Source organism: Nannobrachium achirus (genome assembly GCF_963921795.1).
Source record: "Nannobrachium achirus genome assembly, chromosome: 12".
NCBI lineage: Eukaryota > Metazoa > Chordata > Actinopteri > Myctophiformes > Myctophidae > Nannobrachium > Nannobrachium achirus.
The window spans coordinates 56150037-56175322 of record NC_137832.1 but is presented as its reverse complement, the minus strand read 5'-3'; the positions used below and the strand labels follow the sequence as shown (position 1 = coordinate 56175322).

The 25286-nt window shown below is 44.9% G+C and overlaps 1 pseudogene across 1 annotated transcript; it reads left to right on the top strand.

Moving 5' to 3' along the window:
- Nucleotides 1-291: 291 nt before the first annotated feature.
- LOC308295183 (disabled homolog 2-interacting protein-like) lies at nt 292-24979 on the top strand (annotated as a pseudogene). Its single transcript has 18 exons — nt 292-357; nt 1567-1739; nt 4172-4443; nt 5672-5880; nt 6342-6486; nt 7219-7363; nt 8243-8479; nt 9313-9502; nt 10112-10353; nt 13616-13707; nt 15560-15910; nt 17178-17265; nt 17828-18115; nt 19424-19531; nt 19662-19784; nt 20802-20881; nt 23934-24021; nt 24809-24979. The product of its transcript is annotated as a disabled homolog 2-interacting protein-like (transcript).
- The last annotated feature ends 307 nt before the right edge of the window (nt 24980-25286 follow it).

The window sequence follows — 25286 nt, the reverse complement described above, 5'->3', positions numbered from 1 at the left end:
AGTACAGTACAGTACAGTACAGTACAGTACAGTACAGTAAGGTGCAGTACAGTATAGTAAGGTACAGTACAATACTGTAGGGTACTGTACCTTACAGTACCTTAAAGTATCCTATTTGTTGGGTTGGAATCGAGCCCACACTGTTTCGAAGGAACAGTATTTCTAGTTATTATTGTTATTAATATTCACATTATTATTATTATCATTAGGTGTGTGATGCATCGCTTGCAGTGCGGCAGCCAGGATTCATTGCTAAGCGCTCGGAGTGTGACATCATCATTGGACCTCAGAATGGACCAATCAGTGATCATTAAACCAGTCCATTCCTCTCTACTGGGACAGGACTACTGCTTTGAGGTATACAGTACGCACGCACACATGCTCACAATCAGGGGCGTCACAAGGGGTAGGAAAGTGGGACTGAGTTACTGGGGCCCAAGGTGGAGGGGCCCTAATAACGTTATCTATTGAAAAATAGCAGATATACAAGCTCACAGCGCGGCACCGAGTGCCGCGCTGCGAGCTTGTAGATCTGCTATTTTTGAAAAGTTGTGAAAATGTGTGAAAATCTTTGAATATATGTATTTTTTAAGCGAACATTTCTTACTCAAATTTTGCTTCTGGGGGTCCCTGGAACTAAATATTTTGAGATCTGGGTCCGTGGCCAAATACATATCATCTTGGGGGTCCTTGACATAGGTTTCTTGCACACATTTCCACGATTTTTCAAAAATAGCAGATATACAAGCTCACAGCGTGGCACCATAGTTAACATTCATGGGGGGCCCGCAGTGAATCCTTGTACCCAGGGCCCAGAATTCATGTTTGATGATTGTTCATTAATCATAATGGAGGCAAAAGAAAGAGATATGTTTTGGTTATTTTGCCTTCATTGATAGATTACAGTAGTCTGGCAGGAAATGGGGAGAGAGAAGGGGGGAGTCACACGCAGCAAAGGTCGTCGGGATCGGGAGTCGAACCCGCGACGCGCAGTCAGACTAGGGGCCCAGACCGCTACCCTAGCCGTCTGGGCCTAGTCATAGTTTTTGGAATAAAATTCCATTCAGTTTTATTCATAGTATTTTAGACATCTAAAATGTTGTAGTTTTTATTTGTCTTTTTATTTTGTTTTCGCAGCGGAAAAAATAAATAAAAGGTAGTCGACAAACATTTTGCGTCATAGTTTTAGTGGACAAAATGAACACATGCATGTACAGTAGATCAGTGGTTCTCAAACTTTTTCATGTCAAGGACCCCCAAATTGACATTTCATTTGAAAACTTATGCCAGGGACCCCCTTAAGAGAAGATTTTTTTCTAGCATTGATTCCAAACGATTTTAATTTTAAGGACCCCGAGTTTGACATTCGTCTACGGACCCCCATCTAATGGCATTTCTATCTCTGGGATCCAGAATTTATATCGTAAAATCAATGTTAATTTAACTCGTTGAGTTACATACCCATCGTTAAGAACCAAAGAACCATTTTGGTTCCTAACGATCATTTAGCCCACTTTGAGAACCAATGCTGTGTAGATGACAGTTTTCTTGGCCTCTCCCCCACAGGTGACGACGTCCACGGGCACTAAGTGCTTCTCGTGCCGCTCGGCGGCAGAGCGGGACAAATGGATGGAGAACCTGAGGAGAGCCGTGCACCCCAACAGAGACAACAGCCGGCGGCTGGAGAACGTGCTCACCGTCTGGGTGGTGGAGGGCAAGGACCTGCCTGCCAAGAAAAGGTCTCGCTTCAGTCTCTATAACAGTGTTTCTCAACCTTTTTTCTGCATGGGCACACTTTTCATGTCCCAAGAATCCATGGGCACACCAACATAATATGGGGGTGTAAATATCGTCACTGTCGGGAAGAAATCTCCAATCTCCAAGTTTCAAATTTGTACGTTTCTTCGCAAAGAAAAGCCCTGCTTCATCATACAAGGGTGTCGCACAACAGTAGTGAAAACAGCAGATCTACAAGCACACAACGCCGGTGCGAGGCGTTGTGTGCTTGTAGATCGGCTGTTTTCACTAGTTTATATCATTTTTAAAATCATAAATACAATACTGGCTTTCAAGCAGTTTCAAGGGGCACACTTGACCCTTCTCAGGGGCACACCAAAGGTCCCCAGGCACAGTGGTTGAGAAACACTGCTCTATAAGACTGCTTCTCATTCTCATTATAGAAACTAGGATTACTGCATGTTTTTTTTGTGAGGGTGCCTACCCTAGGGCACACGTGGAGAACATGCAAACTCAACACAGAAAGGCCCTTTCGCCAACCCCACCTCGGGTGTGGGCGCTGATGACACGTAGGAGAGAACATGCCCACAACGTCCCCCAGCTAAACTATCATTTATCTGGGGACCCCCTGGTACTGCCTCAAGGATCCTGGGACTCATTTGTGGGTTGTGGAGGGAAAAAAAGTATGGTTAGAGAGTAAATTTCCCTTAATTTTGTTCCCTACATATTCTTTTTATTTGTTATCATAATCTTCTTAAAGCAAAAATAAAATAAAAAAGCTAATATTTTCATGAATTAACAACAAACTCAATGATTTTTCAAAATACATTCCTGGAATACATTCCATTAATTATTAATTAATTAAGAAGCTTGCACATCTGCTATTTTAACTAGTTTCAACTAAGTCGTTTTCCTTTTAGGTCTCAAGCTAAAACGTTTGGGAACTTGTAGTATGTTATGAATTGCTAAAGTATGTTGAATCCTTTTTTAAATAATTATTATTTATATTGTGAGTCTGGCGTAGAGGATGTTATCCTTTGCCAGAATTCTTTCAATAAATTTCAATAAATAAATACATTTAAATAAATACATTTCACTGCTCTATACTACTAGATGTTGTCTACGCCAGTGCTTTCTCAAATGTTTTAGTTTCAAAGACCCCCAGTCTAGAATACACTAGGACAGAGGTCTTCAATAGGGGGTCCTCAGAGTTACTACAGGGGGTCCTCCAAATCTTTGAGTGATAGAAAGTTAGTTTTTTTTCTACTTTTTTATATTAACCATTTGAACCCTAGCGTCCATATTCTGAGAACTTTAGCCAAAAATAGCAGATCTACAAGCTCACAACGCCTCGCAGCGCGAGGCGTTGTGAGCTTGTAGATCGGCTATTTTCGGCAAATAGCTTTGGTGTTTGGTGTTTATTAAGTATTGACAGTTCAAGTGGTTAAATATCTGAAAACACAAATTGACATGAATCTAAAATACACTGATGATTCTGCTGTCAAACGATTAAACTATGAAAAGGTTGTGGGGGTCCCTGCTTCATCTCTCTCTCAGCTAAGGGGTCCTTGGCCTGAAAACGTTGAAGACCCCTGCACTAGGACTTAACAGACCCCTATAACTCTAAAGAAGAGAAGCTCTGTACACTGTCCACACCAAGAATGATAACAAATTTCATAGCTACAGCTACTACGTTCCCCGCCCACTTTTCTACCATCGACTGCTATCGCCAGTAGTTTCCCGCTCCCAAAGACAAACGATGCACTTCCGGAAAATACGTCCGACAGTCGCCCGCTGTTGCCCACCGTTAAAACGCACCGTGAGCGCAACCCTTCCTTCGTTTACCCATTTAGAACAGGTACACATCATCATTATTTTATGCTTTAACTATTGAAAAATAGCAGATATACAAGCTCACAGCGCGGCACTGAAAAATTGTGAGAATTTGAATTTTGATCTTTCTTTTCAATGACCTGTCTTTTCAATCCTTCTAAGATTTTTTTGAAAAAAAAAACTGTTTCTATGTCAGCAATTTGGCCAGCCATCGTCAAAGAAAAGGTCCTTTTCACTTAAACGGAGCTCAGTTGGTCTGTTCTTGAGAGACTACTATGTCAGTGGTTCTCAAACCTTTTCATGTAATGGACCCCAAAAATGATATTTATTTGGCCACGGAACCCCATCTCAACATATTTAGTTCCAGGGACCCCCCAGAGGCAAAATTTGAGTTACAAACGTTTGCTTTGAAAATACATATATTCAAAGATTTGCACACATTTTCACGACTTTTTCCAAAAATAGCAGATCTACAAGCTCGCAGCGCGGCACTCAGTGCCGCGCTGTGAGCTTGTATATCTTCTATTTTTCACTGGTTACAGCATTCAATAATTCTAGGCCTAAATGGGTTAACAAACAGCACCATGTTGTCACGTTCCAGGTATTTCTGCGAGCTGTGTCTGGACCACACCCTGTACGCCCGGACGTCCTGCAAGCTGAAGACGGACGTGGTGTTCTGGGGCGAGCGTTTCGAGTTCGCCAGCCTGCCGCCCATCAACTCCATGACCTTCCACCTCTACAAGGACACGGACAGGAAGAGGAAGAAGGACAAGAGCAGCTACGTGGGCCTGGTCAACATCCCCGTTGCCACGGTGACGGGCAGGCAGCTGGTTGAGAAGTGGTACCCAGTAAGCACGCCCAGTACCCTTCGAGGTGTGTGTATGTGTCTGCTGTGTGTGTGTGTGTATTTACACGCACGTGTATGTGCTTATATCAGGGTTCCCACGGTCATGAAATTCCTGGAAATATTTTGAAATTAGAAAAATATTTTTCCAGTACTGGAAAAGTTTTGGAATTGATCAAGGGTCCTGGAAGGTCCTGGAAAAATTGCTATGCATTGTCTTTGGTTATTGATTTTGTTAATACCTCTGACATGACAAATTAAACCTGGGCCAAATTGTCAAATATTAGAGGCAGAAATTGTGAAAATATTTTCACAATAGAACCGTGTTATACAAAATTCCTCAACTCTTAGTGCTTGTAAGGGTGGGGGGTCCCCAGTTAAAATATGATTATTTTGGGGGCCACTGGCATACACTACCTGTCTTTGGGCATTGCGCATAGGAGTAAGCGACCTGTTATTGAGCTGAATTATTGTTATATAGTCCTGGAAATTGGGTTAAATATTCTGGAAACGTTTTGGAAATTAATTGGTAAAAATGTGTGGGAATCCTGCAAATGCATTTTTTCCCACGTTTCTTTCCCTGTTTTGCCTTTCTAATTGTTATGGAGAATGGAGTGAAACCTGCAAATAGCAATAAACAACTCCATTCCCATTGAATAGCAGATCCCTCCTTCATAGGTAGATGTAAACTTCGAAGTCAGAGAAGGTCATAAAAATAGCAAAAATAGCTGATCTACAAGCTCAATGTCCTGCCAATCCACTGGAAAGTCTTGCCAATGGCAGAATGTGTGAGGTTTTGAAATGACACATCTGTAACTATCAAGAAATAGAAATATTCAAGTAAATTACCGTAAATGATACTAAACCTTTTTTTGTGAATACATTATTATGTTATTTTGTCCAATTTGTATGTTTTTTTTTTCCAACTTTTATTTCGTTTTTTGGCCCCTTTTCCCACAAGTCTAGTATTAGTCTTCCTCCCCACACATATATTTTGGTGGGCCGTGATGGCATCGTAATGCCGTGCTTAAAATAGCCGATGACCCGCGAGCAAACCAATCATAAAATGACTGGTTCTATTGGATCTCTTCTCCATTAGTACCTCCTTAACATTGACAAAATTCAAGTCATAGTTTTTGTCCTCATAGCGTAGTTTTTATTTTGTATTCTTCAGTGAAAAAAAAGTCGTGTAAAGTCTGTATGTCTGTCTCAAAGAATGCTATTTGGACTTTGACTTGGGTCCTCCTCTTTGCACAGCCAAGTCCTCGGGCCCCACGGTCCGCATCAAGAGCCGCTACCAGAGCGTGGTCATCCTGCCCATGGAGCAGTACAAGGAGTTCGCTGAGTTCATCAGTGCCAACTACCTGCTGCTGTGCAACACGCTGGAGACGGCCATCAGTCTGAGGGCCAAGGAGGAGCTGGCCGCCGCGCTGGTCCACATCCTGCACAGCACCGGCAAGGCCAAGGTCACTAAACCACTTCAACCCTATGAACCACTGTTTCCCCAAACCTTCACATTTCAAGGTCTCCCCTTAACTCTGACAGCGTACAAATGGAACCAGATGAATTGTTGTTGTAATAAAACAAGCATATTTGATTACTGCAACCATCAGGTCGCAGTTAAAACGTCCAGCTCATGTCCGTGAGTCATGCTCATGGTATCTCTCCCGATTATCAACATTGCGTGTTGTCACATATGTTTGGGCATGCCAAATATGTTTGGGCATGCCAAACATATGTGAACATTTTTGAAATATTTTAAACGTAAAAAGAAAAAAGAATATATATATATATATATATATATATATTTCACAACGTCGTGCTGCAGCGTATTGTGGATTTGTAGATCTCCCCTTCTTGTTTCTTATACCATTGCTTCTAAATTCGATTGAGCTCAACACAAATTGGACCCTTCTTTGGCTTGCAGGACTTCCTGACAGACCTGATGATGTCAGAGGTGGATCGTTGCCGTGACAACGATCAGCTGATCTTCCGGGAGAACACGCTGGCGACCAAGAGCGTGGAGGAATACCTGAAGCTGGTTGGACAGAAATACCTGCAGGATGCACTGGGTAACCTGTCTGTCTGTCTGTCTGTCTGTCTGTCTCTCTCTGTCTGCCTGTCTGCAATGCCGCCATTTACAGTTGTGGGGGGCGGCTCATGCACACACGCCGAGCGCGTACGGAAACAAAATCTGGTTTTCCACAGTTTATTTTGTATCTAAATGTAACACAATCAAATATTACACTTTCCCGCTCCATACGCTGTGGACAGTGTGAAGACAAACCCAAAAGCCAAATGGCGCACACACAGTGGCCACGCCACTGATGCCAGGCAGCAGGATATATTTCTTGTTTTCCAACATTGACACTGCACCTGCCTGTTTCATACAGTATAATCGTTCAGTTCCCAACAGATCCCCAAACCTGTTGTTTTGGGGAGCGCTGTTTTCAGTTCATTCAACCTCCTCTCTGTGTTGGCTGGTGACTGTGAGTGTGAAGAGACGCTCCACATGTGTGCTTCGCCCCGCGCCGGCATTGTGCGCCAAGAGCGGCATATATATTATATATAGGGAGGGAGCATAAATGACGAGTGGTTTTGAGGACAACTGCATTGAACATAAAATATAATATCCCCCTCCTGCCTGGGACAGGAGGGGGGAATGTTTATTATCAGAGTGAATCAATGCTCTCTCTGTGTGTGTGTGTGTGTGTGTGTGTGTGTGTGTGTGTGTGTGTGTGTGTGTGTGTGTGTGTGTGTGTGTGTGTGTGTGCGTGTGCGTGTGCGTGTGTGTGCGTGTGCAGGTGAGTTCATCAAGGCGTTGTACGAGTCCGATGAGAACTGTGAGGTGGACCCTGGCCGATGTTCCTCCTCTGAGCTTCCAGAGCACCAGGAGAACCTGAGGATGTGCTGCGAACTGGCTTTCTGCAAGATCCTGGACTCCTACAGGTGCCCATGGAATTATTATTATATACATTATAGAAGTATTTGTGGCCCACCCGTCTGACCACTCGACACGGCAGCCGTTCTGCCGATGGGTGGGCCGCTTGCGTTTTCAGAGCACATTTATTTTAATGGTCAATCAGTCGATTGTGAATGTGTTCCGGCTTGGATCAATGCAAGTGGGTTTTTATATCGTCGTTGTCGGCTGGAAACCTTGTATGTCCAAAACCTTCCCTTTTTTGTTATTTTGAAAATGATTTAAAATGGTGAAAATAGCAGATCTACAAGCACACAACGCCTCGCACCGTACATGTACAAGCCCGACAGTGACGATATGCAACATGTGGATTTCCACACTCCTCAGCTCAAAGAACAACTATGGTGAGAATGAGGTTATGATTCGAATTAACATACTTAGTTAACAATTTAAACACTGCACAATGCTGCACAGTATATACAAAATAATCTTGAAAACTAGATGGCGTTCATCCATCTAATAACGGTACATTATTATTATGCAACATCATGCTTCATATTCAATTCAATGCAATCTTTAATTCAGACTCGCATACCAAATGACAAAATACACCAATTAAAGTCTGAAACAGCAGCAAGCCAAATGGACATGGATTATGGGTTTATTGATTGATTGATTATTCCTTTTGGACATCAGACCCACAAATCAGGCATCGTACTTGGGTCATACTTGTCACGATTCTGATAGACAGGCAGGCAGACAGAGACAGGCAAGCATGCCTTTACTGATTCCACAAGAGAAATGCAGTTCTCATGGGAGATCCGCAGTTAGACACTATGCTGCAGCATATACAGTATATACTGTATATCTACCATCTGCATTTCTTCATTTCTTTCTCCTTCCCACAGAGTTTTCCCCAGGGAGCTGAAGGAGGTCTTCGCGTCGTGGCGACACGAGTGCGGTAACCGGGGGCGACCGGACATCAGCGAGCGACTGATCAGCGCGTCGCTGTTCCTGCGCTTCCTGTGTCCGGCTGTGATGTCACCGTCGCTGTTCGAACTGACGCAGGAGTACCCCGACGACAGGACGGCGCGGACCCTCACGCTCATTGCCAAGGTCACCCAGAACCTTGCCAACTTCACCAAGTAAGGAGGGAGACAGGGAGCATGTAGGAGGGTTCTGGAAGTGACTGTCAGGCGCGGCTTTGGAACTGGCTTTGGAACAGAATGTGTTTTTAGTCAGCACCAAAAGAGTTTATCTGCTGATGACCATATTTTGGTCTGTGTGCTACCTACGTATGGGGCTGGACTCACACATATGCGTGAAACATCTTCTCCGTATCGTCTGAGAATGGCCACTGGGCGCGCCGTACTAATGCATTGTCAATGGAAGGTTGTTTGGTTTTTTGTCGTTGCCGTGTCTCTAGCTCAACCACAGCCTGTCTTTTGGCCAAGAGACACGGCAACGACAAAACACCAAACAACCTTCCATTGACAATGCATTAGTACGGTGCCCCAAGTGATCATTCTCAGACGATATGGAGAAGATGTTTCACGCATATGTGTGTGGGGCGCCTGAGAGTGGATTCCCCATTCCGCCAATGCATTTCAATGGGATTGGAGCTTTTTCCTGCCAGTAGAGGATTTCTGCAAAAACTGCTCCATTCTCATTGAAATGCTTTGGTGGGAATCATTGATTGATTGATTGAGGTATATATTAGAAGTATTGCATAGGAAAAGGTACAGTTTCATTACAGTACAGTTCACTGATACAAAGTCAAACTAAAAGTAAACTCGGCTAAGGCTAAGCTTATTTCCGTTGAGATCCTTCTCTTTAACTCATATAACATTGAATGACAGACAGATAGAACACTACTATGCAGTAGATATCTTCAGCAAAAAAGGGAAACACTTAAACAAAAGAACAAAACAAAAAGTGTGTGCGTGTGTGTGTGTGTGTGTGCGCGCGCGCGCTGTAGGTTTGGTAATAAGGAGGAGTACATGCTGTTCATGAATGACTTTGTGGAGCGGGAGTGGAGCAGCATGCAGCGCTTCCTGCAGGAGATCTCCAACCCAGAGAGCGTCAGCCACACCGCCGGCTTCGACGGCTACATCGACCTGGGCCGAGAACTGTCCACACTGCACACCCTGCTGACTGAGGTGGACCAGGTAACACATGTACTAAACTACCATTAGACTACCATTAAACTACCAGCTGACTGAAGTGAACCAGGTAACACATGCACTAAACTACCAGTAAACTACCATTATACTACTAGCTGACTGAAGTAGACCAGGTAACACATGCACTAAACTACCATTAAATTACCTGCTGACTGAAGTAGACCAGGTAACACATGCACTAAACTACCATTAAATTACCTGCTGACTGAAGTAGACCAGGTAACACATGCATTAAACTACCATAAAACTACCAGCTGACTGAAGTAGACCAGGGAACACATGCATTAAACTACCATAAAACTACCAGCTGACTGAAGTAGACCAGGGAACACATGCATTAAACTACCATAAAACTACCAGCTGACTGAAGTGGACCAGGTAACACATGCATTAAACTACCATTAAACTCTCTGCTGACTGAAGTAGACCAGGTAACACATGCATTAAACTACCATTAAACTCTCTGCTGACTGAAGTAGACCAGGTAACAAACACATGCATTAAACTACCATTAAACTTCCTGCTGACTAAAGTGGACCAGGTAACACATGCATTAATACTGCTATGCCCGGTGTGTGTCTGTGTGTTTTCCAGATGTGCTTGTCCAAGCTCGGCCCTCTTCCACGCGTACTGCGGGAGGTTTCCGCGGCGCTCGCCAACCCCGGGGGCGTGGCCGGCCCTGGGGGAGGAGTGGCCAGTCCAGAGGCCAACCCCATGAGCTCTCCAGAACCACAGCGCATGTCATCTCCTCCCCCGCTGTCTCCGCCCCTCTCTCCCCCACTGGCCGCCTGCAGCCTCTCCATGGGTCTACAGGGCAGTATGGGTCTGGATACCAGGTTGGTTATACTAGTTAATAATACTAGGTACTAGTTAGTTAAACTGGTCTGCCCATGGGTCTACTCTACCGGGCAGCAGGGGTCTGGATACCAGGTTGGTTATACTATTTAATAATACTAGTACTAGTTAGTTGAACTGGTCTGTCCGTGGGTCTACTCTACAGGGCATCAGGGGTTCTCGAGATATGCAGAGGGGGAGGGATGCGCACAAATATACGCAAACAGAGATTATGCACCTTTTTGGATGATGTCAATAAATGTTAGCTTGATGTTAACATTTATTGACATTCAGTGAATCCAGTGTTATGTATGAGAGAACTGGGTCAATTTCATCACACTGATGGATTGAAATGGTAGCTGCGCAAGTTGTCATTGTCAGGATTGCATGCCAACGGTTTGTGTTTTGTGTGACATCAAACCAGAGCTCCGGTCAACCTGGATAAGATGTGACGCAGTTTTTAGAAATGACATTTAGTTTTGTTACGGCCGAGAGAAAGTATTTACATACAGAGTGTACTGTGAGAGTCAGAGATATATAGAGAGGGAGAAAGAGATTGACAGAGAATATATTAGTCTTTCCTGCCTGCAAGAGACAAAGACAAGCCTTCCAATTTACAGTCCAAGTAGCATCAACAGCATCAGCAGAAAAACCCTTCGTCTGCGTCCATGAACCAATCTTCCGAGACACAGTGTCCATACGCCTTCACGTCTCTGGTCACCCTCCATGAAGACATGACGAGGAGCCATAACAACCTCTACTGTCCCTCATCTTGCTGTCGGACAATCACCAGCTGTGTAACCAGCCAGCAACAAGGAGACACAGAGGACTTCAACGCAGCCAGGAGAAGTAAAGACACATTTGATGACCTACACATGAAAGAAAACCTCTTATCTGATAAGACTTCCATTGAGGTCTCGACACAGCATGTCCACACCAAAGAAAAACCTTTCCAGTGTAAACAGTGTGACAAGGGTTTCAGTCAGTCAGGTCACCTGAAGACACACCAGCGTATCCACAGCGGAGAAAAACCCTTTGTCTGTAAACAGTGTGACAAGAGTTTCAGTGAGTTAGGTAGCCTGAAGAGACATCAACGTATACACAATGGAGAAAAACCCTTTGTGTGTAAACAGTGTGACAAGAGTTTCAGTGAGTTAGGTAGCCTGAAGAGACATCAACGTATACACAATGGAGAAAAACCCTTTGTGTGTAAACAGTGTGACAAGAGTTTCAGTGAGTTAGCAACTCTGAAGAAACACCAGCGTATCCACACTGGAGAAAAACCCTTTGTGTGTAAACAGTGTGACAAGGGTTTCAGTCAGTTCACCTGAAGCCACACCAGCGTGTTCATACTGGTGAAAAACCCTTCGTTTGTAAACAGTGTGACAAGGGTTTCAGTGAGTTAGGTAGCCTGAAGACACACCAGCGTGTCCATAGCGGAGAAAAGCCCTTTGTGTGTAAACAGTGTGACAAGAGTTTCAATGTGTTGGGTAGCCTGAAGACACACCAGCGTGTCCATACTGGAGAAAAACCCTTTGTGTGTAAACGGTGTGACAAGAGTTTCAGTCAGTTAGGTCACCTGAAGACACACCAGCGTGTCCACACTGGAGAAAAAACCCTTCATCTGTAAACAGTGTGACAAGGGTTTCAGTAAGTTAGCAATTCTGAAGACACACCAGCGTATCCATACTGGAGAAAAACCCTTTGTGTGTAAACAGTGTGACAAGAGTTTCAGTCAGTCCAGTACCCTGAAGAAGCACCAGCGTGTCCATAGCGGAGAAAAGTCCAGTGTAAAACAGTGTGACAAGGTTTTCAGTGAGTTTAGTGCCTTTGAAGAGGCACCAGCGGGTCCACACCACATAAGAGCTTCAATCAGATGAAAAACCATCATCTCCACACTTCACTAAATGGGTTGCCCACCAGCTGGCTGACTGACATGGCAATTTCATCAATTGGTGGATTATTTTTTGAGCGGTGGTAAACCGCTCCTATACGTGGCTGTGCGTGTGTCTGTAGCCTTTTTCCTCAGCGTTTTGCCATAGCAAAATGTGTGTGTGTGTAGCATAGCCTGTACATCCTAGACTCAAATCTGAAGACGTTATGCAAGCACGACCACCGCTCACTTCACATTGGGTGTGATTTTTTTCTTTTCTTTTTTGTAAATGTCCATGGGTCCAGTGAGGCAGGTAGATTTAAACAGGGTTTAAGGTTATAATAGTTTTGAATTTTTCATTATAGTTAAGTGTGGTTGCTGTAGGCAACACACTATAGTTCTAGCCCAGCTTATACTTCTTAAGGAGGTTCCAGGCGATACGCGGTCACCGCCTCCTAGTAATTCATTTTCAATGAGAGGCGGGCGGCTATTTCAGCCGCGCAGCAAAGTTTAGAGGCGGCGAGGTGAGCGGGCGCAGTCCCGTGAAAATCCCCGCGAGCGTGCTCGTTTGTGCATGCGTACCCGGGCGGCGAGAGATGGATTGCGTTCATCTTTGTGAAATACCGCGCAGCGTTTACTCACTGAGCGATTGTGTTTGTGTCTCACCGCGGCGCGGTCCCCGCAGATCCAAGCGGGAGCCCCGGCGGCAACCGCTGCCCGTCTGTAGAGCACCTTGATGTTCTGGATAAACTTTTAGCCAATCAGGAAGCAGCATTCTCTGTGACGTCACCATTATTGAGTAAGTCCATTGAGTTCAACGGGGGAGTGGTGCTAGCTTGAGGATTGGTCAAGCTTCACATGACATTTAGAAGCTTATCAATAGGCAACCACACTTGCATGTGTCAGGTTGCCTGACAGGGCAACACGTTATAGTTCTAGTAAAACTTTATAGACTTCTAGGATAACCATTTATAGACTTCTGTAACCGTTTATAGACTTCTAGGGTAACTTTTCCGCTGCCATTGGAAATGGCAGGGATAGGGAATCAATGGGAGTGGGAATCAGTGGGGAATCAATGGGAGTGGGAATCAGTAGGGAATCAACAGGAGTGGGAATCAATAGGAAATCAATTGGTCGAGCTTCACATGACAGTTAGCTTACTGTAGAATACAGTCAGCAACCGTCAGCAACCACACCCGCAATTTTTAAATTGCATCTTTCTACTTATTATTAATTAATAATCAAGCTGCTGCACAGTTGTAAATGATAAATAAATACTTAAAATGGGTAGCATACTGTAATTCAATGTCATTACTTACTGTGTGTGTGTGTGTGTGTGCGTGTGCGTGTGCGTGTGCGTGTGTGCGACTTGTGCGTGTGCGTGCGTGCAGTTTGGTAGACTTCACCAGACTACCTTCTCCGACCCCAGAGAACAAGGAGTTGTTTTTTGTCACCAAAGGCTCCAGTCTCCAGCCTGCAACAGGTAACCCTTCACCTCTGACCCCTGACCTACGACTAGACCTATCCCTAGCCCCTGGCCTACGACCTCTGTCTCTCAGCAGTGTTAAAGAGATACTTCACTTTCAAAAAAACTTTTGGTCATTTTATCGTCTAATCAGGCTTTTATGAACACCCTGAACAGTTTTTAATGTGCTTCATTCAGTTATAATTTATAATTTATAATTATCTTTTCTGGTGACTCATAATACCCTCCTAATACGTGAGCAGGCCGTTTTTTTTTTTTCTTTTTTTTTCTTTCAATAACCTTTTTCAGTTATTTTTGAAGCGGTGGAAACCGCTTCCAATGAATGGCTTTGTGTGTATCACGCCCATATATGGTCATTTCAGTCCAGAATGAACAGGCTTTTTCAAAAACAGAATGTCCGTTTAATAACCATATATGGTGATCTCAGTCCAGAATGAACAGGGTTTTTCAAAAACAGAATGTCCGTTACCTTATGTCCATATATGGTCACTCCAGGCCAGAATGAACAGGTTTTTCCTGTCCTGTACGTGTAAAATATCAGTCCAGAATGAATAGGCTTTTTCAAAAAGCAAAATGTGTGTCCCATGTCCATATATGGTCATTTCAGTTCAGAATGAATAGGCTTTATATGTCCTGTACATCTAGAATATGTGTGCGGTGTCCCTCCCGGTCAGATGAATGGATACTTTGAGGATTGGTCAAGCTTCACATGATAATTTGGCCTTCAGGGTTTATCTGTCTTATTTAAACACTTTATATTTATTTATGTATTTATTTAATTACAAATTCTTATTTTAATGTATGTGTTTTAATCTATTTTATTTTTTAAACCTATTATACCAACTGTCATACCAGCTCTCCAAATACATTCAGAATAGAAGTTTTATCTGTCCACCGCTTCAATTCGAACCGAGGTTTGATTTTTTAATAATTCTTTGGAAAAATTGCAAAAAAAAAAGAAAGTAATACAAAAATGTATTATTTAAAATAAATGAAAAGAAATATCGAAAACACACATCCTGCTCACGTATTAGGGAGGTATTATGAGTCACCCGAAAAAAATAATTGGTGTTTTTAATGAATTTAATGAAGTCAAAATGGAGTTTGAAGTTACAATGGTCATGGAAGGCCTGATAACATTTACAAAACATGTCTAAATATTGAATCAAGCAAATTAAAATCGGTTCAGGGTGTTCATAAAAGCCTGATAAGACGATAAAATAAAGTGAAGTCTCCCTTTAAGTTAGTTGACTAAATCTATAGTTGATTTTGTCTACAAACATGTATTTTGGCAGGGCTTGATGGCATCATTATGGTTGCATGCTGAACGTAAAAGATCTACAAGCTCACAGTGCTGTGAGCTTGTACTGTAGATCAGATATTTTCAGATCGCAGCAACCAAACATAAACTCTACTGGATCTTTTCTCCACTAGCCCTCCATAATATTTTAGTCTTGTTTTTATTTGTCGAAATTGTCAACATATGTAGTCTTAGTTTTAGTCATGATAGCATAGTTTTTTTTTTATTCTTTTTTTGTCATCATTTTAGCCAACACAATTAACACTGATACTCAGAGGTCCACTAAAACCCTACGTGGCCTGGTTCTGTAGTATTACATTGGTTCTCAAAGTGGGGTCCGGGGAAAAAAGCCTTGTCTGTGTTCCAGGGGGTCCCCAGCTAAATGATAGGTAGGAACCAAATGGACCCTTATGGGTCTGTAACTCTTGAGAGGGTCCATTTGGTTCCATTTGTACAATCTGAGTAAAATTAACATTTAGATTTTACAATATAAATTGCGGTCTCCATTCCATTAAATGAAATACCATCTTTTATATTCAATCCATCCAGGCCTCCAGGATTCCCCTGCTCCAAGCTCCTCCTACTCAGAGGCCAATGAGAACGAAGCAGACCGGAGGGAGGGGCCAGAGCTGACCAATGAGGACCCGCAGGACGCTTCCCCCAACGAGGGCCCCGACGACAGCCAATGGCAGCGCAGGACCGGGCTCCTCCCCCTGTCTTTCCAGAACCCCGTCTATCACATGACAACCACGTCGCCACGGCAACCCCCGCAGGCGGACGCCACGCCCTCCGACGGCTCTGCCGGTTCCCATGGCAACCCCGAGGAGAGGCCCGCCGCGGCGACCAAACCTACGTTCCTCACGCAGATGTCTGTCGGCCTGGGAGCAGGAGAGAGAGGAGGTACCTCACCCCCCTACCTCACCCCCTAGCCTCACCCCCTAGCACTTACCTCTTCAGACTCCACCTCACCCCCCTAGCACTCACCTCTTCAGACTCCACCTCACCCCCCTAGCACTCACCTCTTCAGACTCCACCTCACCCCCCTAGCACTCACCTCTTCAGATTCCACCTCACCCCCCTAGCACTCACCTCTTCACTCCACCTCACCCCCCTAGCACTCACCTCTTCAGATTCCACCTCACCCCCCTAGCACTCACCTCTTCACTCCACCTCACCCCCTAGCACTCACCTCTTCACTCCACCTCACCCCCCTAGCACTCACCTCTTCACTCCACCTCACCCCCTAGCACTCACCTCTTCACTCCACCTCACCCCCCTAGCACTCACCTCTTCAGATTCCACCTCACCCCCCTAGCACTCACCTCTTCACTCCACCTCACCCCCTAGCACTCACCTCTTCACTCCACCTCACCCCCCTAGCACTCACCTCTTCACTCCACCTCACCCCCTAGCACTCACCTCTTCACTCCACCTCACCCCCCTAGCACTCACCTCTTCAGATTCCACCTCACCCCCCTAGCACTCACCTCTTCACTCCACCTCACCCCCTAGCACTCACCTCTTCACTCCACTTCACCCCCTAGCACTCACCTCTTCACTCCACCTCACCCCCCTAGCACTCACCTCTTCACTCCACCTCACCCCCTAGCACTCACCTCTTCAGACTCCACCTCACCCCCCTAGCACTCACCTCTTCAGACTCCACCTTACCCCCCTAGCACTCACCTCTTCAGACTCCACCTCACCCCCCTAGCACTCACCTCTTCAGACTCCACCTCACCCCCCTAGCACTCACCTCTTCAGACTCCACCTCACCCCCCTAGCACTCACCTCTTCAGACTCCACCTCACCCCCTAGCATTTCACTCTCCCTGTACCCCTTCTTGCCAGCTTTTCTTTCAATTGATGCTATAGAATTTGACCAAGATACGGCTACGATGGAGACCGATCTTGGTTAGACACCACCAAAAACTGGAAAAAGAACAGCGTACTGAATAAATAGAATGTGCATCCGGAGCCTGTCTAACAGCTTTCACTTTGGAGTGCCGCCTTTTTCCGCTGCGTTGGTGTCTTTTGAGCTCGGGATAAGAGCGTCTGCTAAATCACTAAATTGTACATTTTAGGAGGAGGCGAGAGAGGAGGAGGAGTCGAAAGAGGAGGAGGAGTCGAAAGAGCAGGAGACAGAGGAGGAGGAGACAGAGGAGGAGGAGAGAGAGGAGATCGGACCTCAGCTCTGTCCAGCAGCAGCAGTGGGGAGGAATATTCCCGCCGCTCTGGAGAGTTCTCCCGGCGACAGTTGTCCCTTACCGACCCCCAGCCCAGCCCCGCCCCGGGTAACCTTTAAAACAGTGATTCTAAACCTGTTTTAGTTTCTTATTTCAAGGACCCCCAGTATATTATGCTACAGACCCCCAATTTTTTGTATTTTCCCCCCCTCTGGGATCCAATTCTACCCTGTAAAATGTATTTAACCCCTTTAGTAAATGGAACCAAAATTAAATGAGGGGACCTTACTATCCTTGATTATGATATTTTTACACTGACATTTATATTACAATACTATTTATGAGAGAGAGAAAGAGAGAGAGAGAGAGAGACGAGAGTATGGCTTAGAAGCTAGATAATTAGTTATTGTTTAAAGTCAGTTAGTCTCTGTGATGTTTTGAACAAATCTAGACATTAGTTATTGTAAAACAACTTTAGAATAGCCGAACAGTCAGAATGAGATTCATCACGTCATTTTCACCGAACAAACCGACCAATAAAGGTAAATAAATAGGTTGTAACGGTAGATTAATATAAATATTAATATGAATCATTTTAGATTCTATAATTAACGTTATCTCATATTTCCCAGGAGCCCCTCCTCGTCAGAACTCGGCAGGGCCGTCCATCGGGCCACAGCGCCGGATCGACCAGCCGCCCCCTCCCACCTCGGCACCCCCCGCCCCCCCCGCGTGGCCGCACCCCTCCCAGCATGCTCAGCGGCTGCAGTGCCGCCGCCGCCGTCTACCCTCCTCGCCCCGCCTCCGGCAGCGTGATGTCGTCGAGCCCCGATTGGCCGAGCAGCGGCCAGTCGCGCCTGAGGCAGGCGTCGTCCTCGTCGAAGGGAGACAGCCCAGAGAAGCAGCGGCCCGTTGCCAAGGTAACCCCCCCCCCCCCCCCCCCCCCCGGGACCAGCGGAGACTGGTGAAATACTCTAAACCAGTGGTTCTCAACCTGTGGGTCGGGACCCCCAGATGGGTCCCCAAATTATTTTCCCCAGATGATTAACCTGATTAACCCGAACTCTTAGTGGGGGGGTCCCCTAATATGATTATTCTGGGGGTCGCGGCCTGAAAAGTTTGAGAACCACTGCTCTAAACAAACAAGATGCATCGTTCCCACAAAGCATTGTGTGACCTGCTAGGTATCCTAGGTGTGAGAAGTTCTGTCTGAAGCAGTCAAAATAGTTTGATAACAGTGGCTGATGGATTTGTGAACTAATTAAATTCCAGTTGGCTTCGAGGTAAATGCATAATTATGACAACACTCAAGTTTCCCCATTATGCATATATAAATATAAATATATAGAATTTCATATATACTGTAGGACAGTGTAGAAAATTAGAGAGTAAGGAGTGCATATGTTTGGCTGTAGAGTAAAAATCACACCAAATGTGAAGTGAGCGGTGGTCGTGCTTGCATAACATCTTCAGACTAGGATTTAAGTCTAAGAAGTGCTCACATTTTATACTTAAGTAAAAGTGTCAATACTGCGATGTAGAAATATTCTGTTACAAGCCCGGAATTCAAAATTGACTTAAGTTGAGTAAAAGTACAAAAGTATTGGTATCAAAATGTACTTAAAGTACGAAAAGTTTAAGTAATCATTATGCAGAAACGTCTCATTTCAAGTTTTCAAAATGTATTGAAATCTTTTGAAAATAGCAGATCTACAAGCTCACAATACATCGCATCGCGACGCATTGTGAGCTTATAGATCGGCCATTTTCAAATAATAGGGCTTAAGTGGTTAATGTATCAAATCTACAAAGTAATTAGTAACTAAAGTTTTCAAATGTAATGTCGTGGAGTAAAAGTACAATAGTTGGATCTGAGATGTAGTGGAGTAGGATTAAAAGTATTGGAAACTAGAAATACTGTACTCATGTAAAGTACAAATACCTCAAGTACAGTACTTAAGTAAAGGTACTTAGTTACTTTACACCACTGCCGACCTGGTCCTTTTATGTTCTGTGAAATCATTCAAGTTGACAGTAAAAAAATATTGCAATGTTTCAATCATCATCTTTTGGTGTGTGTGTGTGTGTGTGTGTGTGTGTGTGTGTGTGTGTGTGTGTGTGTGTGTGTGTGTGTGTGTGTGTGTGTGTGTGTGTGTGTGTGTGTGTGTGTGTGTGTGTGTGTGTGTGTGTGTGTGTGTGCGTGCATGTACGTGTGTGTGTGTCTCCAGGCTCCCTGTGCGTTGGATCGGACCGCCGCCTGGCTGCTCAACATGAACTCTAGCAGTCAGTATGTGGAGACTGAAGAGGAACGCCATGACGACACCCTCACCGAGAAGGTTCAACAGTTTAACACTTCTTATTCATGTCCACACTTATCCACACTATATTTCCTGGGCATGTAAAGAATTCTGGGTCCGAACTCAATGTTAACATTTACTTATTTTTTACGTGCGCTTGTGTGTGCAGTATCAACAGGAGATCGCTGTTCTCCAGGAGAGGTTGAGAGTTGCAGCGTTGAGACAAGAGGAATGTGAAACCCGACTGTTGGTTCAAGACCAGCAAAACCAGAGAATGTTACAGGAATACCAGGTACAATAGAATACATTAGAACAAACTAAACATTATTAATGCAATCGTTTTGAACCAAGTGTAAAATCAGCTATTACGACGCCATCAAGGACTGCCCAAAAGAAATTGGCGACAAAATCTGTACTTTTAGTAAAATCTCTACAAGAACTATACTAAAACTTTTCAGATTACAGAAATATGCCCAAAACCTAATGGAACTTTATTCAAAAGACTATAACATAAAAGTTTTCTGTCAAAATCAACACTACTGTTAGCACATGAGGAAGACACGGGACTACTATGTAGTAGTGGCCGCGGACTTGGGCCTAGAGCAGAAAGTGGCCACGGCCACCCCATTCACTGCGCGCAAATTTATCCGTTCTTGTGATAAGAGAGACCGGGTGGAGGAGGTGGTGGTCAGCGGCGTCTGGAGGGGGAAGCAGCTGGGGAATCTGTTGGTGTCCGTGCTCACTCTCCTGGGCGGGAAGCTGGGCTTTCTACCCGAAGGTCGGCTATGCTGCCTCAGACGAGACTTACAGTACATGCAGTGTCGGTTCCGCGACTGAGGGTGGGCACAGGCTTTTAGAAAAGCCCTGCTTTGACCCCAATAGGATTGACCATTTAGATCAGTACTGGTGTCTACTCATTGACTTGAGTGTGATTTCATTGACCCATGGATTCAAGTTCCCAGTCGCTATGGCTGATTTTAAGTCATGAGGATTCCATAGAGGCCAGCATGCCTTTCTCAGACTATATACTATTATGTGTACCATGATTGAAACTGGATAAAGGGTTGTCATCTGTATTGTAAAGTATGCATTTGTCAGCAACTGATGCACATGGTGAAGAAAGGGAACTTGGAAAGTTATTTTCGGACACACCTCGAATCCTCGATTCTTTCCAGCCGTATGACATACTACCACCAGGAGGCGTACTTGTACATTACCGCTGGGGGATGTACTACTCCTACATCAAGCAGAGCCACATGACCTGGCAAGGCATACTTACTTATTGTTGTCGTGTTGTGTTGTGTTACAGTCCAGGTTGGAGGACACAGACAGTCGACTGAGGAGACTTCAGGACGATAAAGACCTTCAGATGAACAGCATCATCAGCAGGTGACGCTTAACCTCATACCGTCTCTATATCTGTATCTAGGTAGCTGTAGGTCAAACACTATGCCCGTTCAAAGCTTGCATTCTCAATTGCTGCTTTGATTAATTAGAGTAAGATTTCAGTCAGTACAGTTTTTTTTTTCTTTCTTTCTTTTTATTTTTTTTTATTTTTTTTTTACATAAACATATTGGTCAATACAATATACTACCATAATCTGTGGTCCACGGGTCATCAAAATCAGGATTGTGATGGGCTAGCTCCAAATATGGAGATGGAGCCCATTAAAATAAGAACGTGTCACGTTCAGGTTGTGCATGTGTCTGCAACGATGCCTGCACAAATCTGTTGTCGGCATGAATGCAACGGTTTGTGTTTCTATGACATCAGACCCGAGCTCTGGTCTTGCCTATAAGGATGTGAAAATACTTTTAAACTTCCACTCGAGTAGTTCTTGTACGGGTGTCATACCCATAACATCGTCTCGCAGATAGTTTTACATTAAACAGGTAGTTTTGTTTATAGACTTGTCTCAGAGAGAGAGATGGAAGGAGACTTGGAGGCAGAAAGACAGACGGAGAGAAAGAGAGAGGGAAAACAGGACAAATCTTCCAACACAGCAGACCTACTGTCTGCCTCCATGCATACCAGCAGCTTTGATGATGAACCTCCGCGACTCATGGAAGACGTGGCGTCCCGAGATTCTACCCAGGCGCAGGTCCTCGGTTCTGGGTGTCCGTACGCCTTCATGCCTCAGGTCCTCCTCCTGCTCCATAAACACCTGCAGAGCAGCCAGATTCCAGAGGAACGGACAGACCCCCTCGACAGCTCGTCAGCAAATAGCCAGCCCTGTAACCAGTCAGAAACAACAAGAAGGAGACGCAAACTAACCAAGATCTCGCGGGATCAACCGTCCGCCGAGACCTCAACTCAGCCAGGAGAAGCGAAGAAGACGCATCAGACGACCTACGCAGCAAAAAGACCCCACGTCTGTGAACAGTGCGACAAGAGATTCAGGCACCTGTGTCACCTGAAGATACACCGGCGCGTCCACACCGGAGAAAGACCTTACCACTGTGAGAAATGCGACAGGAGCTTCAGCCGCCTGTACGGCCTGCAGACCCACCTGCGCCTTCACACCGGGGAGAAACCCTTCCGTTGCCCACAGTGCGAGAAAAGCTTCAGCGAGGTGGGCAACCTGAAGACACACCAGCGCCTGCACAGCGGCGACAAGCCGTACCAATGCCAGCAGTGCGAGAAAAGCTTCAGCCAGCTGTGCAACCTGAAGACGCACCGCCGCCTGCACACCGGGGAGAGGCCTTTCCACTGTACGCAGTGCGACAAGAGTTTCACTGTGCTGGGCGCTCTGAAGACGCACCAGCGCGTCCACACAGGAGAGAGACCCTTCTACTGTACGCAGTGCGACAAGAGTTTCAGCGTGCTGGCCACCCTGAAGACTCACCTGCGCATGCACACCGGGGAGAAGCCCTTCTACTGTACGCAGTGTGACAGGGGTTTCGCCGACGCCGGCGGCCTGAGGAGGCACCGGCGCGTCCACACCGCCGAGAGACACTACTGCGAGCAGTGCGACAGGAGCTTCCGTAACCCGGCCAATTTTAGGAGGCACAAGCATAAACAAAAGAATCCACGGTGAACGGTGTGATGAGAGAAGAAAGAGTCTCCAGTGTGTCACAGTGTGGCTGTTCAAAGTGTGAACTTTCAATCAATTGCTTAGGAACAGAACTGTGAAAAATAGCACACAAGGGAGGGAAAATAATTAACGATTATGCAAGCAGCGATTGCCATAGTGATAGCATGCTTTCAATCAGCTTCATGTTTGTGCAGTGGTCATTGGAGTTCCCTTCTAAACATAATTTTTTAGAAAAATGTACAACATATTATAAGCACACATGGCCAATTGACAATTATTATAAACACACATGGACATATTTAGATGATGCAAAGGAAGCATGGTGCAATTCTCCTCCACTTTTTGAGCGGTGCTAACTGCTCCTACATCTGGCTTTGTGTGCATGTCCGTATATCCCGGCAAAGCCTGGCATTGCCTTCTCTCATCACACTATATGAATGGAACGTTCATATAGCTTAATGAAATTAACATGTTGCACCTTAATTGTAGCGCTTTAAAAATAATAGATAAACGAAACAAATGTAACAAGTTGAGAAGGTGTAAAAAGATTTTCTGCTGAGGAGAATTGCATTAATAATGTGATATGACGAGGACAGGATACACAGGATAGAAAGGAGAGGTGGACAAAATGCAGGAGCAGTTAACCACTTGGGTGAGTTAACCAAATTGTTGACCCACCTGGGCTTTATACCAGTAAGATGCCCTAAGGGCGAGAAGCGACCTCGCCCTAAGGGATGAACATCAGGGCAAACATCAGAGCTTCTTAATATGGCACAGTTAAGAAGCAGGAGTTAAACATTAATCTGGCTGTTCAAGTCACCATTGTGATGTCAGAACAGGTCAGCTATATCCATATCTGGAGTCCATGAGGTCAGATGTAGAGGTATTGGCCAGCTCCATGTATGGAGCGTGACATGAGGCGTCCGTGAGGTCAGATGTAGAGGTATTGGCCAGCCCATATATTGAGATGTCTTGGCCATATATGGAGTGTGACATGAGGCGTGACGCACATAGACATGGACATGATCTGCAGGTGTTCATACTAAATGCGACCTACGGTCGCAACTAGTGTGTTTTCTGTTATTGTGGGGAAAGCTTTCGCTGAAAATATCCGATTGACAAGCTCACATCACATCTCATCTCATCTGTCGCGCTACAACGTGTTGAATACATGTTGATCGAGTAAATGCTCTCGCCCTCTCTTTTTGTCTTTGGAGACGTATAGCAGCGCCAACCTTTTGTTTACGTTTTTAGTTCACTTGCCCTTTCAGCACCAAAACATTCATAATTTTTTCAACATCATTGCTGAGTCTCAGAAATCCCAGCTAAATTTGTTGGAACTCGAGCATTGTGTTTTCCTCTTTGAGGAATGAGGATGACACTTAACAACAACGCTGTTTGTTCAGGTTGATGTCGGTGGAAGAAGAGCTGAAGAAAGACCATTGTGACATGCAAGCTGTGGTGGACTCCAAGCAGAAGATCATCGAAGCTCAGGTCTGTGACATGTTCGTCAGTATAGCCATTCCACAGCTCACAAAGTTTATGCCATAAGAAACGTTGATTACCATTGGTGAGTGCAGTGTTTCCCAACTAAACTACTTTTAATACAGACCTCTTGTGACAGTATGTTTTATATTGTGGTATTGCTACATTTACCACTTCACCCATTTTCAACCTTATATTCATATCATTTTGCGCCACCTTCAGGCCGATTTTTTCAAACACATTTTTGGACACTGCTCCTACAATTTTTGCCCTAAAATCACACAAATCGGTACACAGTATGTCTACACTCATCTCATCAATATGGATGTCCCATATAGCGCCACCATCAGGCCGATTTTTTTCAACCACATTTTTGGACACTGCTCCTACACATTTTGCCCTAAAATCACGCTGCGACCCGACGGTCGCTTATCTCCCGATTAGGGAGTCTTACTGGTCTTAACTTATACTTATACCTATTCACTGTCTCAGAGGAGGGCTGTGGACAAACCCGCCTACCAGGAGATTACATTTTGTTTTGTATTTTCTTTGTTTATGAATGCGAGAACAATGGCTTCTACGTATATAATATAGCATGATAACTTTCCAAGAATAGTAAGCCTGCTGTTTCTGTCACCGTCAATTCCCCATTGATGATGTCACTGGTAGGCACGTTTCTGAACTGTCCACAGCCCTCCCCTAGACAGACCAAGTCGACAAAATAGTACCATCTTATCCTGAGCATGAAATAAATGAAGATAGGTTGAAAATGGTCTCACTCTCTGTCTCCCTACAGGAGAAGAGGATAGCTAGCCTGGATGCGGCCAACAGCAGGCTAATGGCAGCGCTAACCCAGCTAAAGGAACGCTACGCGGTGACGTCACAACGCAACGGCCTGTCGCCCAGCAACACGTCTTCTCTGCAGATCACAGAGAACGGAGAGTTCCGCAACTCCAGCAACTGCTGAACATTGAGAGACCTGACCACTGCAGCAACTGTTGAAACAAAGAGCTGGCTGATTTGATTAGACACATGCAGCAACTGTTGAAACAAAGAGCAATTGGACAACTGCAGCAACTTTTTGAACAATGACCAATCCCATAAGTCAACTCCAGCAACTGTTGAACAATGAGCTGACTGATTGGACGATTCCCGCAAATGTCGAAGGATGTGCATTCTGATTGGGCGATGTGCTGGAGTTGACAGGAAGGGGAACCTGATGGAACACAACGGAAAGGGGACTGTCCTGGATGACAACGTATGGCTGTTTTCGA